We start from the raw sequence: 20,402 nt of genomic DNA on the forward strand, positions 1-20,402 counted from the left end.
TCTTATAAAAAAATATGAGATCTTATAACTCAAAAAGAGATATCTTATTTAATTTATAAGATATTTCATTTAATATATGAAATATCTTATTAGGTTTATTAGATATCTAATAAACAATAAATCAATTATATAAGATAGCTGATAAAGCAATAATAAGATATCTTGTATAGCTTATAAGATATCTTATGAAGTTAATAAGATATCTAAATAAGGTAAATAAGATATCTAATAAAGTAAATAATATATCATTTATACTTTAAACGATATCTTACAAACTATAAAAGATATCTCATAAAGTATTTACTTAAAAGATATCTTAAAAAGATAAGATATTTTATTAGCTGAACAAGATATCTAATTTAGTTCAAAAGATATTTTATAAATGACTCTAAACTTTCTAAAAAAAGTACATAAAATATCTCATTAACTTCCAATTAAATAAGATATCTCATAAAGAATAGAAGTAATCATATATACTTTAGAAGATATCTTAGTAACTTAATAAGATATATCGAAATGGAATGAATATAAAAACGGCTTGTCATAGTTCTGTCCATAGAGTTATTGGATACAAAGCGTTCTGCTCTTCTTTGCAAATTTTGAGGACCTTGATTTTAATTTGGCTTGAAGCAAATAATCATGTTTCTGAACTGAAATTTTGAACATATCTAATTGCAAATAAGAAAGATCTATACAACGTGGGATATGGCGGGGTAATATACAATCACAAGCACTTGTCTAAAAAAAAATACCTGTATACCTTTATATATTATTATGGTATGTAGGTAATTTTTTTCTGACAAGTGCCTATGTACACAATATATTATAAAAAAAATATGATCGTTTAATCTACGTGTCCCGTTTATCTTGATTGATAAAACGATCGACCATTACTGATAAACAAGTTAATCGTAAAAGTAACGTGATGACCGCGATAGTTGGATATGCATACAGTGGCTGCATTTTCAATTGTAGGTCTGGCTATTGTTGTGTAGCTTTTCTCTTTAACGGTTTTGGTTGGTACAGTCTTTTAGATTTCTTCTTATAAAACTAATTGATCTGTTTCCTTTGGCAGCTATGTTGTCAATTATGTTTTTCCCAGGAAAGGTTGCTGGTTATTATGACTCCCATGCAGGTATCAACTATTTCCTGTACGTGATAATGAAGCTGGTAGTTGGTAGGTATAATTGACTTGGTTTTCCTAGGTGCTACCCTTATTATTGTTCATTTACTTGGGTTGAAATTCATTTGTTATCTGCCTTCCCATTCGTCAAGCGCATTAAGAGTTTCCTATAGTAAATGGCTGTATAATGCTTCATTAATGGCACGAAGCAGGATGGTATCGTCCGCAAATGGCCATGTCTCTGAGCTTTTGGTAGTCTCTGACATATCATTTATGTTGGGTAGGAACAAAAGGTGGCCTTACACCGATCCCTGTGGTATGCCTGACAAGACATGAGCTGGTGTTGATTTTGATCCTTTTAATACTAAATTCTGATTTCTGTCGACCAAGAATGATTTTATCAATCTTACAGTATTGTGGCTCACTCCATAGTATGATAGCTTGTGCAGTATAATCTGGCATGTGGGACCTTTGTCGAAAGCCTTAGTTAAGTCAAGTAAGATGATATATCAACTTGTGATACTTTAAAAAATAAGTCGTCTTACTATTTCCTGGGCTGTTGTTATAAGCCGAGATTCTCATGATCGCTTATATCTGGTGCCATGCTGTGTTTCAGTTTGTATGGTTGTTGGTATCGAAGTGTTTCATTATACTGCTATGTATATAATATGAATCTGATATGCTCCAGTATTTTGCAAGACATAGATATAAACGATACTAGTCTGTAATATGCAGCTATATGTCTCACCTTTTTTTAGAAGATTGGTAAGGCATCTCATTAGTCTGGAGGTGGGGGGACTTCTCCTGTGTCGAGGCAGTGCTGGTATATCAGAGAAAAATTGATGCTAGTTGCTTGGGTGCTGATCTTAGTTTAAATGCCGGAATTTCGTCTGGACCAGTTGCTTTAAAATTACCGCTGTACCAACCGGGACAATACAGGACAATAAGCTTAGTTTTTTTATATAGTCTATACCTTTTAACATACACAAATTAACTTTAGAGTTATGTATATTATTTAAAACTATAGTAATCAAAAAGATAGCATACATTAGCATAATCAGTAGTATTACTTAGAAGCACTATAAAAATTTTACATGCAGCTTAAATTTGTATATGCCCAAAAGGTGAAAGAAGTGACATTCTAGTATGAAATAGATTAAGCATTACAACAAGGATTGCAGTAGCACGAGTCACCATCTCAAGAATTTATCAAACTTTTAAATTGTTTGAAAGACGTCTGTTCTTAAATGGTTTGGTAACTTGTTCCATAATTAAGGGGTCCCCAACACTTTGAGTAAAATAGATTTGACTCGCTTAATTTTCATAAAATGTTGACAAAATATTTACTTTGACCTATTGACAAAAATATAAAAAATTCAAGGAAATTGAACCACACAATTTACAGGAATAATTTTACTGGATATATAGCAGTTTGGAAATCACCAATTGATCATTGAGAAGCTTGATTTCTCTGTACTAAGAGTATGTGATTAAAACGTTCAACTGTTTTTTTAAGAGTTAACTCCCTTCTGTACCCCCTTAAACACCAGTTAATACGAATGAATTCAAGCCATACCTAAATAATTTTATGTACTTAATTCTTCTGAGACGATGTTTAACTTTCAGTGTATGCATTTTCGATTTTAATAATAACCTATGGGAACGAACTGTGCGCCTCTCCTTGCCGACCTCTTCTTATTTTCATATGAGTCGGAGTTCCTTCAAACACTTGTCAAAAACAAGAAGATCAAAGAAGTCAGATCATCTAATTTTACATTCAGATATATTGATGATGTTCTTTCCATTAACAATTCAAACTTTTCTGATTGGGTTCCAATAATAGGACTAGAAATGAAGAAACAACAGACACGGCTTCCTCCGCCTCAGTTTTAGACTTATACCTCAAATTTGACATAAGCGGTCATTCCAGTACCAGAATCTATGACAAACGGGACGATTTTAATTTTGAAATTATCAATTTCCCCCACCTTAATTAGCAGTAATATATAAACTTCACCTGCATATTGGATATACATTTCCCAACGCATTCGGTATTCAAGAGCGTGCAGCTGCTACTCAGACTTCATAAAACGCCACCACTGTCTGAGGAGAAAGTTGATGAACAAGGGTTATGCCAAAGAATGTCTCGTCTTTTTTCTAAAAAAAGTGCATCGGAAGATATCAAGACCTTGTTGATAAATATTCCGTATCAACTTCACAAATAATACATGATGGTCTTGAAGTGTAGATTCTAAGTACTGAAATTGTTTATCATATTGATTACGTGTTATCGTGTACTTTTATTCGTCTTTGTATATTATTAACATTTACTATTTAGTCCATTTTTTGTAATATCCTTTTGGCGTGGCTCAGTATTTATACATCCCGCTATTGTGTTATTGTGCTATGGTCATTTTCTGTATTCTTGTCTTTCATATTTGCTTATGTGCTTTGTCTATATGGCATTTTGTTTTTCTTTGTTGACATAGTTGTTTGTTTTTATAGTGATTAAGATTATAACACAAGGTTGACTGCTGTACCCCAATTTTTGACATTTTTACCTATTATCATAAAAATGAGAAGATGTGGTATAATTGCCCATGAAACAACTATCCACCAAATTTCAAAAGAAGTCTTATTATTATGTCTGTTTGTTTTGTTCACACATTGTTGTCAATATGATGGAATTATATGCGACTGTCATACAAGTAAGAGCTTTAGCTAGATATAAAACCAGGTTAATCCACCATTTGCTACACAAGAAAATGCCTGTACCAAGTCAGGATTATGACAGTTGTTTTCCATTCGTTTGATGAGTTTGAGCTTTGTGTTTTGCCATTTGATAAGGGACTTTCCATTTTTATTTTACTTGGAGTTCGGTATTTTTGTTATTTTACTTTTTATATGAGCTTCTCTAGTCATCATAGTTAAAACTGAAAGCGCTTTATTGTTTCCTTTCTATTTTATCTATATTACGTTTGCTGTAGAAATGAGGATGGAATTTGATAAAATACATGAAAGGCAAATTGTTAGTTATCCCAGTCTGTTGAAACATTTATAAAGTCTTTATTTTTTAGATAATTTGCCGTCTAAATGCAAATTCATAATACATGATTATCACGTTTTAATTCAAACATGTTGTTCGGGTCCGAACCCCAACAGTTACGGTATTTATTATAAAAAATATTTTGTAATACTTGGTATAATATATGGATGAAATGTAAACCTTCCCAAAACTTGAGTTTCAGAAGTACATTATAGTTGGATTTTGTTTAAAACTAGGTTTTAATAATGTTTTAACATTGAAAAGTTCAGAGTTAATTTATTAACTTATCAATTTAGGTGATCTCGTTTGCACATGAATATGATTTGATTGATTGATTTTTGGTGTTTTAACGCCACTTTTAAGCACCGCTTTTGGGCTATTTCGTGGCGGCCAGTTTTTATTGGTGGAGGAAGCCGGAGTGCCCGGAGAAAACCACCGACCTTCGTTAGGAAAACTGACAATCCTAGTCAGTTAAGATTGGAGTCGAGTGCACCCGCACGAGCGGGGTTCGAACTCACAACCTCAGTGTTGACTGGCTAGTGATTACAGTAGTAACTACTTAAACCACTCGGCCACCGAGGCCCCTCACATAAATATGATGGTATGGTAAAACAATGGATATGCATGTATGAACATATATATATATATATATATATATATATATATATATATATATAACGCAATCATAGGTTTGAACGTTGTTTTCAATTTAGACTTGTTTATATTTTTTCGTTTGGGCTTGTATTATATTTGCCTTCGGGTTTATATGATCCGTTCATCCTATTTCGACTCTTCAAAATTGAAGAGTCAATCCCAAATTGAGGTAAATTATATGGCCTTCCAAATACCGTTTCGATTCCTAACATCACTGACGAGACATTAATTGTCGAAATCCGGATATGGTGTACAAATTTTTGCACCTCATTTTTGCGGTATACCATCTTTTCCGCAAGTTTTTTGTTTTCTATTTGGTATAAGATTAAAATTAAGATCCATTTTGTTACATCTGTGATCCGTTTATTTGGCAATCGCCATGGCAGTCAGCAGGGTTTAAGAACATCCGTTGTTCGACCTGCTAGTCAAATGCGTTTTGTTAAAATATATTTTTTCACTTTTTGGTCTTTTGGAAAATGTTGTTTGTGCTGTATTTAGACCCCTCTACCAAGAAATTTGTTTTGCATGCACACGTATAAAAATTGCGGTTTTTATCAAACGCAATCATAGGTTTGAACGTTGTTTTCAATTTAGACTTGTTTATATATTTTTTCGTTTGGGCTTGTATTATATTTGCCTTCGGGTTTATATGATCCGTTCATCCTATTTAGACTCTTCAAAATTCAAGAGTCAATCCCAAATTGAGGTAAAATATATGGCCTTCCAAATACCGTTTCGATTCCTAACATCACTGAAGAGACATTAATTGTCGAAATCCGGATATGGTGTACACATTTTTACACCTCATTTTTGCGGTATACCATCTTTTCCGCAAGTTTTTTGTTTTCTATTTGGTATTAGATTAAAATTAAGATCCATTTTGTTACATCTGTGATCCGTTTATTTGGCAATCGCCATGGCAGTCAGCAGGGTTTAAGAACATCCGTTGTTCGACCTGCTAGTCAAATGCGTTTTGTTAAAATATACTTTTTCACTTTTTGGTCTTTTGGAAAATGTTGTTTGTGCTGTATTTAGACCCCTCTACCAAGAAAATTGTTTTGCATGCACACGTATAAAAATTGCGGTTTTTATCCAACGCAATCATAGGTTTGAACGTTGTTTTCAATTTAGACTTGTTTATATATATATATATATATATATATATATATATATATATATATATATATATATATATATATATATAAGTGACAATAAAAGAACAAATTAATATTAAAGTAGAAATAGTGCGATGACCTTAAAGGTTCGACGCCAAATCATTAAAAGAACAAACAATTGCATATCTAAATAAATAAATACTGAAATAAAAATAAGAATAAACGTTTGGGCTACACGTACTCTACCAAAACTCTCGGTGATAGGAAAGAGTATTTCTGGATTTCACAAGGCATACATCACGCTACTCATGACAAATCAAAAGCTGATGATGATAGACATATCTTTGTTATTCAACAATATATCTATTCTTCTATATGAAGTGACCGATTTCATTGAGCCGCAACTCCTCTGAAACCATACAAAGTCGGAAATATTTGTGATATGACGTATAGATGTAGTGTTTTCTACTTCCTAAATTTGTCTTTGAAACAATCTTTTTTCCACAGAAAACGCCAATTTTTTTGAAAATATCCAAATCGCAGACCGTTATCGATCCGTGTCTTATACGCTTTCGCGCATGCTCAGTCGTCGTACTGCCCGCGAAAACTATAATACTAAAATAACGAGGTCATGAACTTCGTCATTATACAGGGATTAATACTACTAAATTCAATCTTTGTCACATGAATTTTCCGGTTGAAGTAAGAAAACCAGGACGGGTTCAAACGAAAAGATTTTGATACCAGAGAAAAACTATGCACCTTATAATCAGCACGACTTTATCAGATGACAATACGAATACTAAAAATCCAGGCTTAAAATAAGGCGTAGGTACTTTAGTAACGGATCCGCGATGTCGCGGGTGTTTTCTAGTAGAACTCTAAATTGTGATGGTACTCTAAAGTGCGATGATGTAGCTAAAAGTACGATGGTTGTTGATAAAAGGTGATGGCATTAATTACGATAGTGCGATGATTTAAATATTGTTGATAGACGGTAAGAGATAGTGTGATGATTATCGTGAAAGTGTCATGATGTGACTCGCTAAAATGCGATGCTTCTCGACAAAGTATGATGGCGTGACCCACTACATATACTTGCGACGGTTATTCTACAATTCATTATATGATAAAATGTGATGGTCATACAAAATTAAGAATGTTGATCATGCTTCAACCTGCAAATCGACTAAAGTGTGGTCTTGTTTAAATTGATAGTCTCTCAACACCTATCTTCTTTAGGAAAAATAACCAATATTTACTATATACAAATGTATACTCAAATATTTCTACATGAACTCCAGTAAGGGTAATACAGATTAAGATGAGACAAATAACGTTTAAATATGGAAATCAAATTTTTTACCAACATATGCATACTGATGTTAATACAGGCAACATGACTGTCAGACTACTAAATAATTATTTGAAATTGTCAAAAAAAAACAAAAACCAAAAACACTTAACTACATGTGAATACATTGCAAAATGTCCACGTATTGACACAATGTATTTAAACACCAGTTCAACATTAAAGTGCTGCAATAAATAAGTAGAATATACAAATATTTAGCTGCTCTCGAGAAACAACGGGTTAAAATTAAATACCAAATTGGATGCTTGAAATCTAAAGCGAATTTTTTAGAATCAACAATTTCCTATTGAAATCGAATGGTAAGACAAAACTAAGAAGGTAAGAAGGGTAATAAAACTGGAAAATGAAAGAGTAGCAATGAACAAAAAGAAAAGACGTTGACAACAATTCACAAACTTCTTCATTACAAACAAATGATTATGAACATGAACTCATCACATGTTGGGCGTGAACTGGATACTTCGGAAAGGTCCACGGTAATTCTGGTTCTGCGTCATAGCACTGGTTACATACAAACATCAGGTAGTTAGTCGCTTAAGGTGATAAACCCCATTAAGGACTCTCGGTATAGAATGTTTATTTTCGCATGAAGATATTTATATGCTGAATCAAAAAATGCAAAGACAAAAACGTGTCACCAGGTTCGTTTTTTTCCCCTCAAATGGGTGCGAAATATGCATCATATTTTCAAATATATAGCAAATCATGATGACGTTCGTTAAACGTTCGAAGAAATAACTTACAAATTACCCTAGATTCATTGTAAGCATCAATCATCTATCTAGAAAATCATGATTGGAAGCAAAAGCACTGGAATAACGATCAACCTATAGAAAAATTGGAATTTCTTCCAAATGCAAATGCTGCTGAGATTTGCTACATTAAATGGAAAATTTGCAATGTGGAACTTTGTAATCTTATTTGGTAGAAAACAAATATTATGGAACAATACATTGATTAAATTTGAAAATAATTAAGCAATAATTAAAAAGAAAAGGATTTTTTATATAAACGATGATATAAACGAAAAAGGCTGTGTTTATTAAAATAAAGGGAAAAATAAATCAAACTGGCTAGCTGAAATCAATTTAGTAAAGAAATCAACATCAAAAGATTTGGTAGCAGTCTTAAAGTCAGAAAATTTTATTAACATTACAGATAATATAAAAATAAGCCAATTCTATGGAAAGGTTTGCCTATAAAATAAAGGTTGTTATGAAACTAAATTTGTGTAAGTAAAAAAAAAACGGCTCTAGGACCAATAAAATGGTTGCGTATGCTCAATATAGATGATATGTCATAATAAAACAATTTATATGAATATTAAAATATTTGAAAGAAACTAAACTTAAAACTTTTAGGTGTAAATTACTACAACATATTCTACCTACAAAGAAACTTTTATCAGGTAGAAAATTGCAAACAACAATTTTTGTAACTTTTGTACACAAGAAGAAGATTATGATCACTTCTTTTATATAGCGTCCGTATTTAGGTAAAATTTAGAAAACGTAGGGAATCAAATATATGAAGTTTTAAAGAGAGGTAAAATAACTTTTAAGATAAAATTAAAAAAAAAAATGGTTTTTGAATATAAAATTTTGGATGAAAATGTTATGGCTAAAGGTACTTTTTAACAAATGTAAGTTTTAAATTTACAAAACGTTTATACATCTGATCAAATAACAAAAAAATATCAATGTGTTTTCAATTTTCATTTAGGAATTCGATTACAAATCCAGCAACACAATGTTGTTTGTAAAAGACTTATATTATATAATATGAGTCTCCAATAGATTAAATGAACCGTACGGTGACCTTTAGAAGTTAACTTATATTTCATTTGGTCTCTGGTGGAGAGTTGTCTCATAGGCAATCATATCACAACTTTTATTTTTTATCTATCTTTGGTTGATATTCCACATGAACATAAAACAGACTTGAACACTTGAGATCACCCTCGTTTTGTTGAAGTTCGTGTTGAGCAGTCTTTAGTTTTTTCAGTGTTTTGTAGACAAGTTTTTGCCATTGTTTTGTCAGTTTCTCTTGGGCTTGCGTCTTGAATGTCCCCTTGGTGTCTTTTGCCTCTTTTTATAACTGTATTTTGATCTTGAAATAACACAATTCTGATGAATAAGTGAAACATTCATCATATGCGGCATCGAACAAACCATAAGAACGTTCAAATAATTATTGTACTTTGGATGATCATCTAAATATATAGTATCCTTTTGATATTGAAAACCGAACGTTGATATCGAAAATCAAATGTTGAAGATGTAGTTGAATGGTGCAAATTGTATGTTGAGTGGTGATTGAAAATTGAATGCTGAAGGATGAAATGTAATGTCAAATTTTATTACAGAATATTATATGATATAATTTGTCGTGGCCCAATCGTGTCTTCTTTTCTTCGTTTGTGACGTCAAAATGTGTCAATATAGAAATAAGAAGATAGCCTGCAATGTAAAACACAAAAAAACAAGTGGAGAAAGAGCTGCTTATCCGTCCCCAGACCACCGAAGGGTTTGTTTTTTAGGAGGTGCACGTTGCTCAATCCTTGCTTTTCCGTGCAGTGTTTTTGTGAATGGTTGTCTATCGTGTCATTTTTTCCCTTTTAGACATGATGATGTCCGTCTTTCTGCGATACATATAAAAATAAGAAAATGTGTTATGATTGCCAATGAGACAACTATCAACCAGAGTCCAAATGACGAAGATAAAAGCAATTATAGGTCACATGTTTTTTTTAATTGTCCCTTAACACATTCTCCTCATTTGAACGTTGTAGTCGACTTGATATTTATTGGTTGATAATTGAATGTTATACGTTGAATGTTCTTTATATTTTCTTAAAAGTGTGTTGAATGTAGAATAGCAAAACCATCTTTGCATCCAAAAAAGAAGTTAGGCATGTTAACACAATTAGTGCTTACAAGTAGTTTAACAACATATTTATCCCCACCCAGTGGTAGTTATAACGATAACGGCACCATTTTTCTACCACCAGATGCGATTTTTGACAATTAATGTCGCTTCAGTGATGCTCAGGGCTAGAATATTTGAAATTCTTAAAACTTTAAAAATACAAAATTAAGAGCTTATAAACCAAAAAGGACAAACAGTATAGCTATAGCCTGGCAAGGAATCAGAGCTTAGATACCCTCGGGGACTAACTGTCCACCAGCAGAGGCATCGACCCTGTGGAAGTAACAACATTAACAGTACCAATTTTTTTTCTGCACCAGATTTAGGCATTTAGACAATTAATGCCTATTCAGTGATGGTCGAGGCCAAAATATTTGGAATTCCAAAAACAAATAAAAAAAATGAAAATCAGTATCGTCATATATTAGATTGCCAAACTTTATTCAATGAAACTAAAATATATACTTGTACAATAAATAATTAATTCGTTATATATAGATTTGGTTTTTTTTTCTCTAGGAAGAGAGTAAAAGAGGTAAACCTTCTGTTACTAATCGTATTAAACTGAACATTGAGATATGTTAATGTAAGAATATTATTATAGCAGGATTTTTTGCTACACTGAACATAATCCGTAGAGGGCACACGACAGGGGTAAATACTGTACATAAGCACTAGATTATGCAGAAATTACAAATATTCATGAATACGATTTATTTTATTGAAGAGAATAATAAAAAAGACACATTTGTAATGTGATGTATTATTTAACTTCCTAGGAAATATGGCTTGCGTGATTGCATAATTCAAAGGTAAGTTATTTTTTACAGGGCGTCAGTTTTGCAAAACTATACCTCTTCTGTCTACAATGAGTAGATGGAGTCGTTGTAATCAACCGTTACGGCGTAGACAGGAGAGATACGGATTCATAGTTTTGCCGACCTAAAAATAATATATTATTATCAATGCATTTTATTCATCCTTTAAGGAAAATATGATCTTTGAAGAAAAGAAGGATAGCTTTGCTTGAAGTTTAAATTATATCAAAGTATTTTGTCCCCCCTTTTTTGTTCTTTTACATGGTCTTTAAACTTGCAAAAATACATCTTTTCTGCCAAGAGCTCCTTATAAAAAAATGACAAATCCCTTAATTTTCAAATCCAACTGGTTTGAGTAGCTATTAACTGGTGATTCTCTGGCGAACATGTCCATTCTTTTCTGGTAATTCAGTTTCTAAATAAGAGCTGACACAGGCTTTTTATAATGGAGAACTTTTATGTAGAGATAATATTACTGATGAGTCTTTTGTAGACGAAACGTGCGTCTTGCGTACAAAATTTTAATCCTGGTATTTATGAAGAGTTTAGTATAAATGACACAATAGTTTTAATGATTGATATCTTCTATTATAAGCAGAACCATCTTTATAACGTCAATTGCTTTATATTTGATTTCTTGATCATTATAGATATTAAAGCAAAAAATTAGAATAAAGCGAAACTCAACGTCCACGGATTCCCTCCTCATCTTCACACAATTACTGTCATTTTTTTTTATATAAAAAATACATTGTTAATGTACGGTAGAGGGCACACGACAGGGGTAAATACTGTACATAAGCACTAGATTATGCAGAAATTACAAATATTCATGAATACGATTTATTTTATTGAAGAGAATAATAAAAAAAAACACATTTGTAATGTGATGTATTATTTAACTTCATAGGAAATATGGCTTGCGTGATTGCATAATTCAAAGGTAAGTTATTTTTTACAGGGCGTCAGTTTTGCAAAACTATACCTCTTCTGTCTACAATGAGTAGATGGAGTCGTTGTAATCAACCGTTACGGCGTAGACAGAAGAGATACAGATTCATAGTTTTGCCGACCTAAAAATAATATATTAGTATCAATGCATTTTATTCATCCTTTAAGGAAAATATGATCTTTGAAGAAAAGAAGGATAGATTTGCTTGAAATTTAAATTATATCAAAGTATTTTGTCCCCCTTTTTTGTTCTTTTACATGGTCTTTAAACTTGCAAAAATACATCTTTTCTGCCAAGAGCTCCTCATAAAAAAATGACAAATCCCTTAATTTTCAAATCCAACTGTTTTGAGTAGCTATTAACTGGTGATTCTCTGGCGAACATGTCCATTCTTTTCTGGTAATTCAGTTTCTAAAAAATACATTGTTAATGTACGGTATCATATTCAACATATTAGTTTGTCTAATGTCCTACAATTATTTTATCACATAATCCATAATTATGTTTATAAAGAGATAGATTCCTTCTGATAAGAAATTATCATATTTGTATCAGTAATATAAGCTATTTATAAATAATGTTTGCATCAATCCATGGATTGATGTAAGCAGTTCCAAATATAATCATATAAATAATAGCGCATAGCTCAAAGAGTATTATTATTCTTGCATAAGTAAATAGTCATTATATTAATGGCATTTAATTGATGGGAATTCGTGGATGTTGAATGTTATGATTTTTAACAAATGTTTTCAAACATGTTATCTATTATTTATGATGAGAAAAATAATTTTGCAGTCAATGCATTTTTAACACATGTGGGGGAAGCACGTTTTCATGTTTACTGAATGGCGTTTTTCGATCTCATTTAAATGTTAATATGAATAACTTCTCATATTGTAAACATCTTTGTTCACATGAATTGGTAATTTAAAACGAAAAAATTTCCGCCTGGTTAAGTATACCTAACCACTATGAATAAACACATAGTGATACAAAGTTCTACCTGTTTAAACAATCTGAATGCATTGAAAAATTATCCATGCATACCAAAAGATGGAGTCAATCAACAAAACCAATACAAATAAAAAATACATGCATTTCTGGGTAGATTCCTATCCAAAATGACAGATTTAAATGAATTTGACAGAGAAAGGCATTGCTTAGCCATTATAATTGATGTTGAGGTAAGTGTTTGGAAGGTTAATTCAATTAAAGTCAATTATTGGAAAAGCAGGGATACCCGGAACATATATTACTGTAAAACATAGCTATTTATTGATTTCTAATATAAATATATAAGACTTATCATTAATTCGGGTCTTCTTGAAGAAGGACAACATTACAGTATGTGTCAACAAAATTACAGAATAAGACATCAAAAACCACATAAAACAATTTGTTAAATATTGAGGGTGCTGATGGGTTATTTTCGTCCTTCGGGACGACGTATTTTGCTTGTGATTCGTTTTTGCATTGATTTATTGTCCGTGACTCGTGATAAGTGCATTTTTCGAGACTCGTTTTCAATTAAATTTTAATTACGTTCTCCGTGATGCAGGTGTTAAACCGTCGTTTTTCGTGAACAGTTTTGTGGTATTACAATAGAAAAAAGTAGCATCACAAAAATATTGAACTCCGAGGAAAATTCAAAACGGAAAGTACCGAATCAAATGACAAAATTAAAAGCTCAAACACATCAATCGAAACAACCCTAATTTATCTTAAGAGTTGTCGTTCTTAAACTCTATTTATAAAGGACTGCATGGTACTATTTGAAGCAATTTACGGAAACCAGTCGCTCAAGTTTAAGTAGCGCGGAGCTGGATCCTGATAGTTTGATTAGGTTTCAGTGTATGATTCTGACTTCGATTTTGCAAATGAACATGTAGATATGAGACCTATTTTTGACTACAGCTTGTTGCTATTTAATTTATGAAAGGGCTATAAGAAAAAGTGAGACTATAAGCCTTGGCGTAGCTTACGTTGCGGCAGCCGAGACACAAGCCTCGTCAAAATAATAATAAAAATAATAAAAACAACTTTTTTTTATATTCTTTTAAACAATTTTCCAAAAATGCAAAAGACACCCTACTTAACGTTTATACCCTTTTGCGAGTACTCGCAAAGGGTATTAACGTCAGAGTAAAAGACTTATGGAAACATGTACATCTCCGAGCATCCCCTAATTGGAAATCACTACCCCTTTGCGGTAGTTTTTAGTAATTCGAATATGTCGGAGTCAAAGAAATCGACACAATAAAAGCTGACAAATTTCTATATGTCTATATCCTACCCCAAGCAAAATTAATTTGAAAAATTTCTAGTAGCCTATATTTCGGACTTGGTGAGGTTTAGAAAATACACAAAAATGCCAATAAATTAATTTAAACTTTTAAGAATAGAGGTTTAAGATGGTGTTAAAATATAAAAGAAAGGAAATCAAATTATGGATAACAAGAATTAATAATGCATATTTCAAGACCCCATTCTGAAAATCCTCATATATAACCAGTAACGTCTAAAATTTAAACATCGTTGTGTGTTGACATTCACTACGTGAACACAGGGGTTTGTTACTATTTGACAGTTTGACTATCCATGTGAACCCCTAAACATCGCTAACTGAGACCCGGAATATTTTTCGATTCTATAAGTCAGCTGATATGGATTGTTGGTGGATCACAGCTGTATTATTGTCTTGCTGTGTCATTAAAGTACACCCCATATCCATCTCCTTTTAATTCATAAAGATTAAAACCTAGGAAATTCACTGCCATTATTCAATTTGAAAAAAGTGGTAAATGTTTTGAGAACATTTATATATTCATTTGAACATTGAAACTGATGTTGGTACTAGTAATCAACTCATAGATCTGTAGTATAACTTTAATAGCGTAAGACATTATTAACATTATTATGATGAAATAAAATAAAACAACTGCTATCGTTATTTCCTAATAGATTCTTTTTGTTCAACTTGCAAAACCTCTACAACTTATGGGGAGCTTCGCCCTGTTTCTCACTGTCTCAAATTGATGGACGTATATATTTTAGTACATGTATATGTACCGCCGAAGAGAGTACATATGTTTACAAGAATCATGCGATACGTACGCTACTTAGGCTTTGAAATAATGAATAAACTGTACTAACCAGTTGATCTATATAAATTAATGAAGGGAAAGCAATTGATAATAAAAATGCCGATTATTTGGTGAAGTTGCTATACACAGACACAATAGAATTTGGAAAGCATATCGATTTGATAATAAAGTTTATTCGGACCATGATTTGAGATGTTGACATCAGTGGAAGCTGAATTAAAAAAAGGACAACGATTTGAGTCGAGACGCTGATCCGAGTCCCAAGTTTCACGGGAAAATCTTGCTGATAATTTATTTAATACTTGTGGTTTCATCTGGAGCACCTAATTGAAACCAACATTTTCGGAAGGGACCTTGTTATTCAATTTCTAGTTATATTTTTCATGTTTTGGTTTTTTTTTTTGTCTACTTTTAAACATTGCTTATTCAATTAAAAGTATTGTCTTTCCATCAGTTTATGGTAGTCCGGCTTGTTCCTTGAAGCTTTTGCTATATCTATATGAATTTCAAGGGTTTTAAAAACACTGCACTATGAATGAACATAGGTTATTATTGTGTATTTGCTTGGTCTCGATCCGGTAATTGCATTGGTGTCCATTGCTTTATCGAGACTTGAGCATAGTCAAATTGAAATCAATTGTTGAAAGAAAAAAAAATCTCCAATTGGCAAGTTATGTTGGTACACGAGTTCAAAGATGCCAAATGTACTCCGGTACACTTCTATTGGAATGTTCTTTCCCAACTGGCTGCTTCTCAGCCTTTCCATCAAAGACTCTGTTATAGTAATAATTTATTCAAGTATGGTGATATCCGAACTAATTTAGAATATAGTAAATGTACTAAAACTTTATCCTCTTGAAATAAAGATTATTTATTTATTTATTTATCTATTTATTTATACCCCCCCCCCCTCAATATTATATAAATGTTTAAAGAAATTGCTTAAAAATGAGTTTCCTGTTGCTTACGTCTTTCATCCACGACAATTTGGGCTCATATTTGTCTCTTGGGCGATTATACCACATCTCCTTAGTTATTCATTCACAGTAAAATATAAACTGGCCTCAAGCAATCAATGAGTCTATATTCTTCATATAAAATCTTGCAAATATACATTGTATGAAAGATTAATGTCAACAATAAGTTTTCGTTGTAACATCACCATTCTTTTAAAGTAGATATTCATATAGAATATAGTGTTAAAAATATATTGCTTTCCTTCCAACGTTCAAAATAACTACTCGTGGTTGCATAAAAAACTACTTACACCCTCCCATCCTTTTCCACCCCCAAGAAAATGCATGGTCATTTGAAGAAACCCTCAATTTAAACTTCACTTTACCAAAGTTTTCCATACAAAGCCTGATGCTTCTGCGTATTCACAGATAAATCTATTAAAAAAAACATCTGAACCACTAATTAAATCGAATTAAAATTATGGAACAACACTCAGATCTATACACTATCAAATAAACAGCTGAGCCATGAGCGCATGATACGCCCGTCGCTTTTTAAAAGAATAAAGTTCAATAACTTCTCAATGTCATATCAGAAATTTATGAAAACTAAAGGGGGGTTATCTTGATAGATATAAACAAGTCACCAAAGTTTCATGAAGACTCCTCAAAGCACTTTAAAGATATTGTCTGAAAACTGGTAAATCACCCCTTTTTATGAATAAAATCCCATAACTCGGAAACGTAAAATCTAAAATTTATAATAATCGAAATGGAGCTTACGTCAATAGATATAAACAATTCAATAAAGTTTCTTACAAATTGGTGAAAGTGTTTTTGAGTTTTTTTCCAAAAACTGGAAAATCCCCCTTTTAATAAATAAAACCCCATAACTTGGAAAGTTAATATCTAAAATTTATAAAAAACGAAAGGGAGCTCACGTTAACAGATATAAACAATTCACTAAAGTTTCATGCAAATTGGTCAAAGCGTTTTTGAGTTATTGTCGGACATGTTGACGACGAACGGACAGACGGACGGACAACGGTATACTATAATACGTCCCGTAAACGGGCGTATAACAAGGATGCAATTTCATCAATGTCATTCGTTTTGGAGAAATATACCCTATTTTGAGATAATTCTTGAAATTGCAATCCCATGGGTAGATTCATTTTACATCTTAATTTATGTTCCGTTTTTTGCTTGACCCTAGTCCTAAAACACAAACATTGTGTGGCGATATTTACACATCTTTAATTTTTTCGTATTTTCTTTTTCATTCATTTTGGTATTTTCTATTTTCAACTTTTATAATCAAGCTGTCACGAGCTTCAAAATTAAAAAAAAGTAAGAAATGAAAATATCAGCTTTAAAGGGGCATGAGCTACGAGATATGGAAAAAATACTTTTCTATTTTGTTCAATCATTAATGAAAGTGAAATGATAATTCGCTTTTAGCAGCCGGTTTGGTTAAATTTTGTCAAAATAAGCTAAGAAACATCGCTGATTAATTATTCACTTGCAAGTGAATAATTCGACCTCATTAAATCCATTTTTATGTGACCTTCAATAAAACCCCTAAGCTAGAGATTGATTAGGCATAAACTAGGCATGTTCAGCAAATAAAAGGAAAAGAATGTCAACATTGAAACTCAAAAAGTGAAACAAAAGTAAACCATTTGGTTGACTGATTCAATCAACAAAAACTCATTCTTATGCAGGAAAAAACGATGATTAACATATTTTTTTAACCTACAATATGAAATCAAACAGACCAAGAAAAATCCAATTGCACGTGTTTGCTATCTATTTATATCTGTATTTATGTTTATATCAGGTAACATGACCGTCGGCAGTCTTGGAGGTCACCTCGATGGTTAATTAGAGGCGTCTAGACTAAAATACACACAAAATTCTGATACATATTATCGAGTTCATACATTGCAAATTGTTTATTTAAGACTTTTTTTAAATTGGGATATACGTTTTAGTATGTTATAAATCACATATGAGAATTTGAGTCATATCGGTGAACATGAATTTGACAGCTAATGCCCCTTTAAAAACACTAAATAATGAAAAGATGACGCAAAGGAATATATATATATATATATATATATATATATATGAGTCTAAAAGATTGTGTAACAATACCGATAAATAGATGGAAAACAAAACACTAAAAAGTGTTGAATATCAGCACAAAGATGGAAAAACTGAACAGATGATATAAATTATACAATAATTGCAAATATTTCGGCTCAACAAATGGCCTTCCTCAGTGTTAAAAGTTTTAACAATACTGATATATAATGTATAAGGTGTAAACATAGATCAGTAATAATACAGGTAAGTTTTGGTCGATTGATTTTAATCCAAAATCCTGAATATCATAATATAAACATTAGACTGTAAATTTAATTATTTCTTTCTATTGATTCCATCTGGATGAAGGACACCCAGTGTTTTTATCCAAAACTTCTCCCGATTCTCTCTTTGCCTATTTTGCCATGTACAATCCTGTTCGATCACAAGGATCTTCATGTGATCAAAATCTTTAAGATTATATATATATATATAGGACTAGCTTGACCCATAAAAACATGTAGCAAATTAATTTCTTCAAGTATATGTATAAGAGTAAATTCTATCTTAAATCGATAAATCAATATGTGCTCCTTTCTTAAACATCATTTACATAGTATTCATAGTGACATTCACCCTTTAATATTCATACATGACAATGCAGTAAAGGTTTTGCTCATTGTTGAAGACCGTACGGTACCCTATAGTTGTTAACTTCAATGACATATGGTCTCAGGCTGGTCGAGAGTTGTCTCATTGACAATCATTGGAACCCCCCCCCCCCTTTTTTTTGACGATCAATGCATTTGAATGGGCACATATAGTTAGAACCCCCCTTTTAAAAATGGCTGGATCCGCCCCTGAATTATGACACGTATGGTCCTTGTGATATGATTCGACCCTCAGTTTTAATGATATGAACTATTAAATCAACCAACTTGCTAGATGAGCATAGTATTATCAGACTTTAAGGTAAGCCTCTTTAGTAACAGGTGAAAATGAATGTTATGTCAGATAAATCCCCCCCTCCCACCACCCCTACAAAGAATTTCAAATACTTGTTCCCTTCAGACCCGTGCAATTAAGATGCGAACAACACATTCAACTTTCTGATAAACTGGATAGACCTTATCGCTATTTGTCTGTCATTTCTGGACATCACAAAGGTTCCTGTAAATTTTTTACTCCACAATACAAAATGTCTGACGCCACAAAGGAAAAGTGATTGTTGTATGACGTCAATACTTTAAGTGTAGCAGATTATCAGGTCAAGTGTTCTGATATTCAATTAGCAATATGGTCTATTGTCTCCTAGTACGAGGAAAATTCTCCCTTACAAACCCGAAAATCAGTATTCATGGAATTTCTTTTGGTTTATATGGCTTTGTGAGGCATTTTTTTCAGGGCAAATTCAGTCTTTGAAAAGCTTCTTGACTTTCTAGACCGAAAATCAATCTTAAATCAAATTTCTTATACTTTACATTGCCTGTATTAAAATTGTAAGGCCTCTTACCAGTGATGAAATTTACTGGTGTATGTCATATGGCTAGTGGTGAACAAATTAATTTAGCTGACCGATTTTTATATTGGCCATGGCAGTAGGGCTTGTGGTTAATCGTTATTATTACATTGGTAGCAATGAATTACATTGATTTCCCAGTTAAATAAAAACCGATAATTTCACATGTGAAATAAACGTGGTTATTTCACTCTCTGACGTCATACAACAATAGGCGTTGTCAAGACGTCGATAACGTCGGATCAAAACAAATTGTGAATGCGTAGAAAAAAGATATAGTTCCTTACATTTTCTACATTAATTTCATTAAAAAAGCCATTTGCCAATGTAATAAAAAGAATAACTAATCAAAGAATTCAAATATCGAAAAATATTCAACTCGTGACCGAACAACACTGATAATTAACTCATGCGCTACGCGCATTCGTGAATTAATGTGTTCGGTCACTCGTTGAATATTTTTCTCTATTTGAATTCTTCGATTAGTTATTCTATAATTAGAGACATAGTCTTGCTAGGGTGTTGTGTGCATCAGATTTTTGTCAAATCTATTTATTTCTCTGCGGAACAGCTTAATCCTGCATTGCATAATAGAATACATATTTTCAAAATATATGAAAAGGGAAATGGATGTCTCAGATGCTCACCGCTACTACAAAAGGATCGAAATGCTATATGCACATATCGTTGGCCAAATGAACGAAATGTCCTCATCGGTGTT

The 20,402-nt window shown here is 32.1% G+C and overlaps 1 protein-coding gene across 7 annotated transcripts in view; it reads left to right on the plus strand.

Moving 5' to 3' along the window:
* The first annotated feature begins 11,033 nt into the window (after positions 1-11,033).
* Positions 11,034-20,402, plus strand: part of LOC127735938 (inactive polypeptide N-acetylgalactosaminyltransferase-like protein 5) — a 55,450-nt gene continuing 46,081 nt past the window's right edge. For 5 of the 7 annotated variants that reach the window (XM_052246387.1, XM_052246388.1, XM_052246384.1 and 2 more), the window contains exon 1: positions 13,032-13,198. The gene's annotated coding sequence lies outside the window, so the exon portion shown is untranslated. Of the gene's footprint in view, positions 11,054-13,030; positions 13,199-20,402 lie in introns of those variants that run through there. The other 2 variants (XM_052246383.1, XM_052246382.1) reach the window with 2 other exon arrangements.

This window comes from Mytilus californianus, unplaced genomic scaffold, assembly GCF_021869535.1.
Source record: "Mytilus californianus isolate M0D057914Y unplaced genomic scaffold, xbMytCali1.0.p SCAF_3, whole genome shotgun sequence".
Taxonomy (NCBI): domain Eukaryota; kingdom Metazoa; phylum Mollusca; class Bivalvia; order Mytilida; family Mytilidae; genus Mytilus; species Mytilus californianus.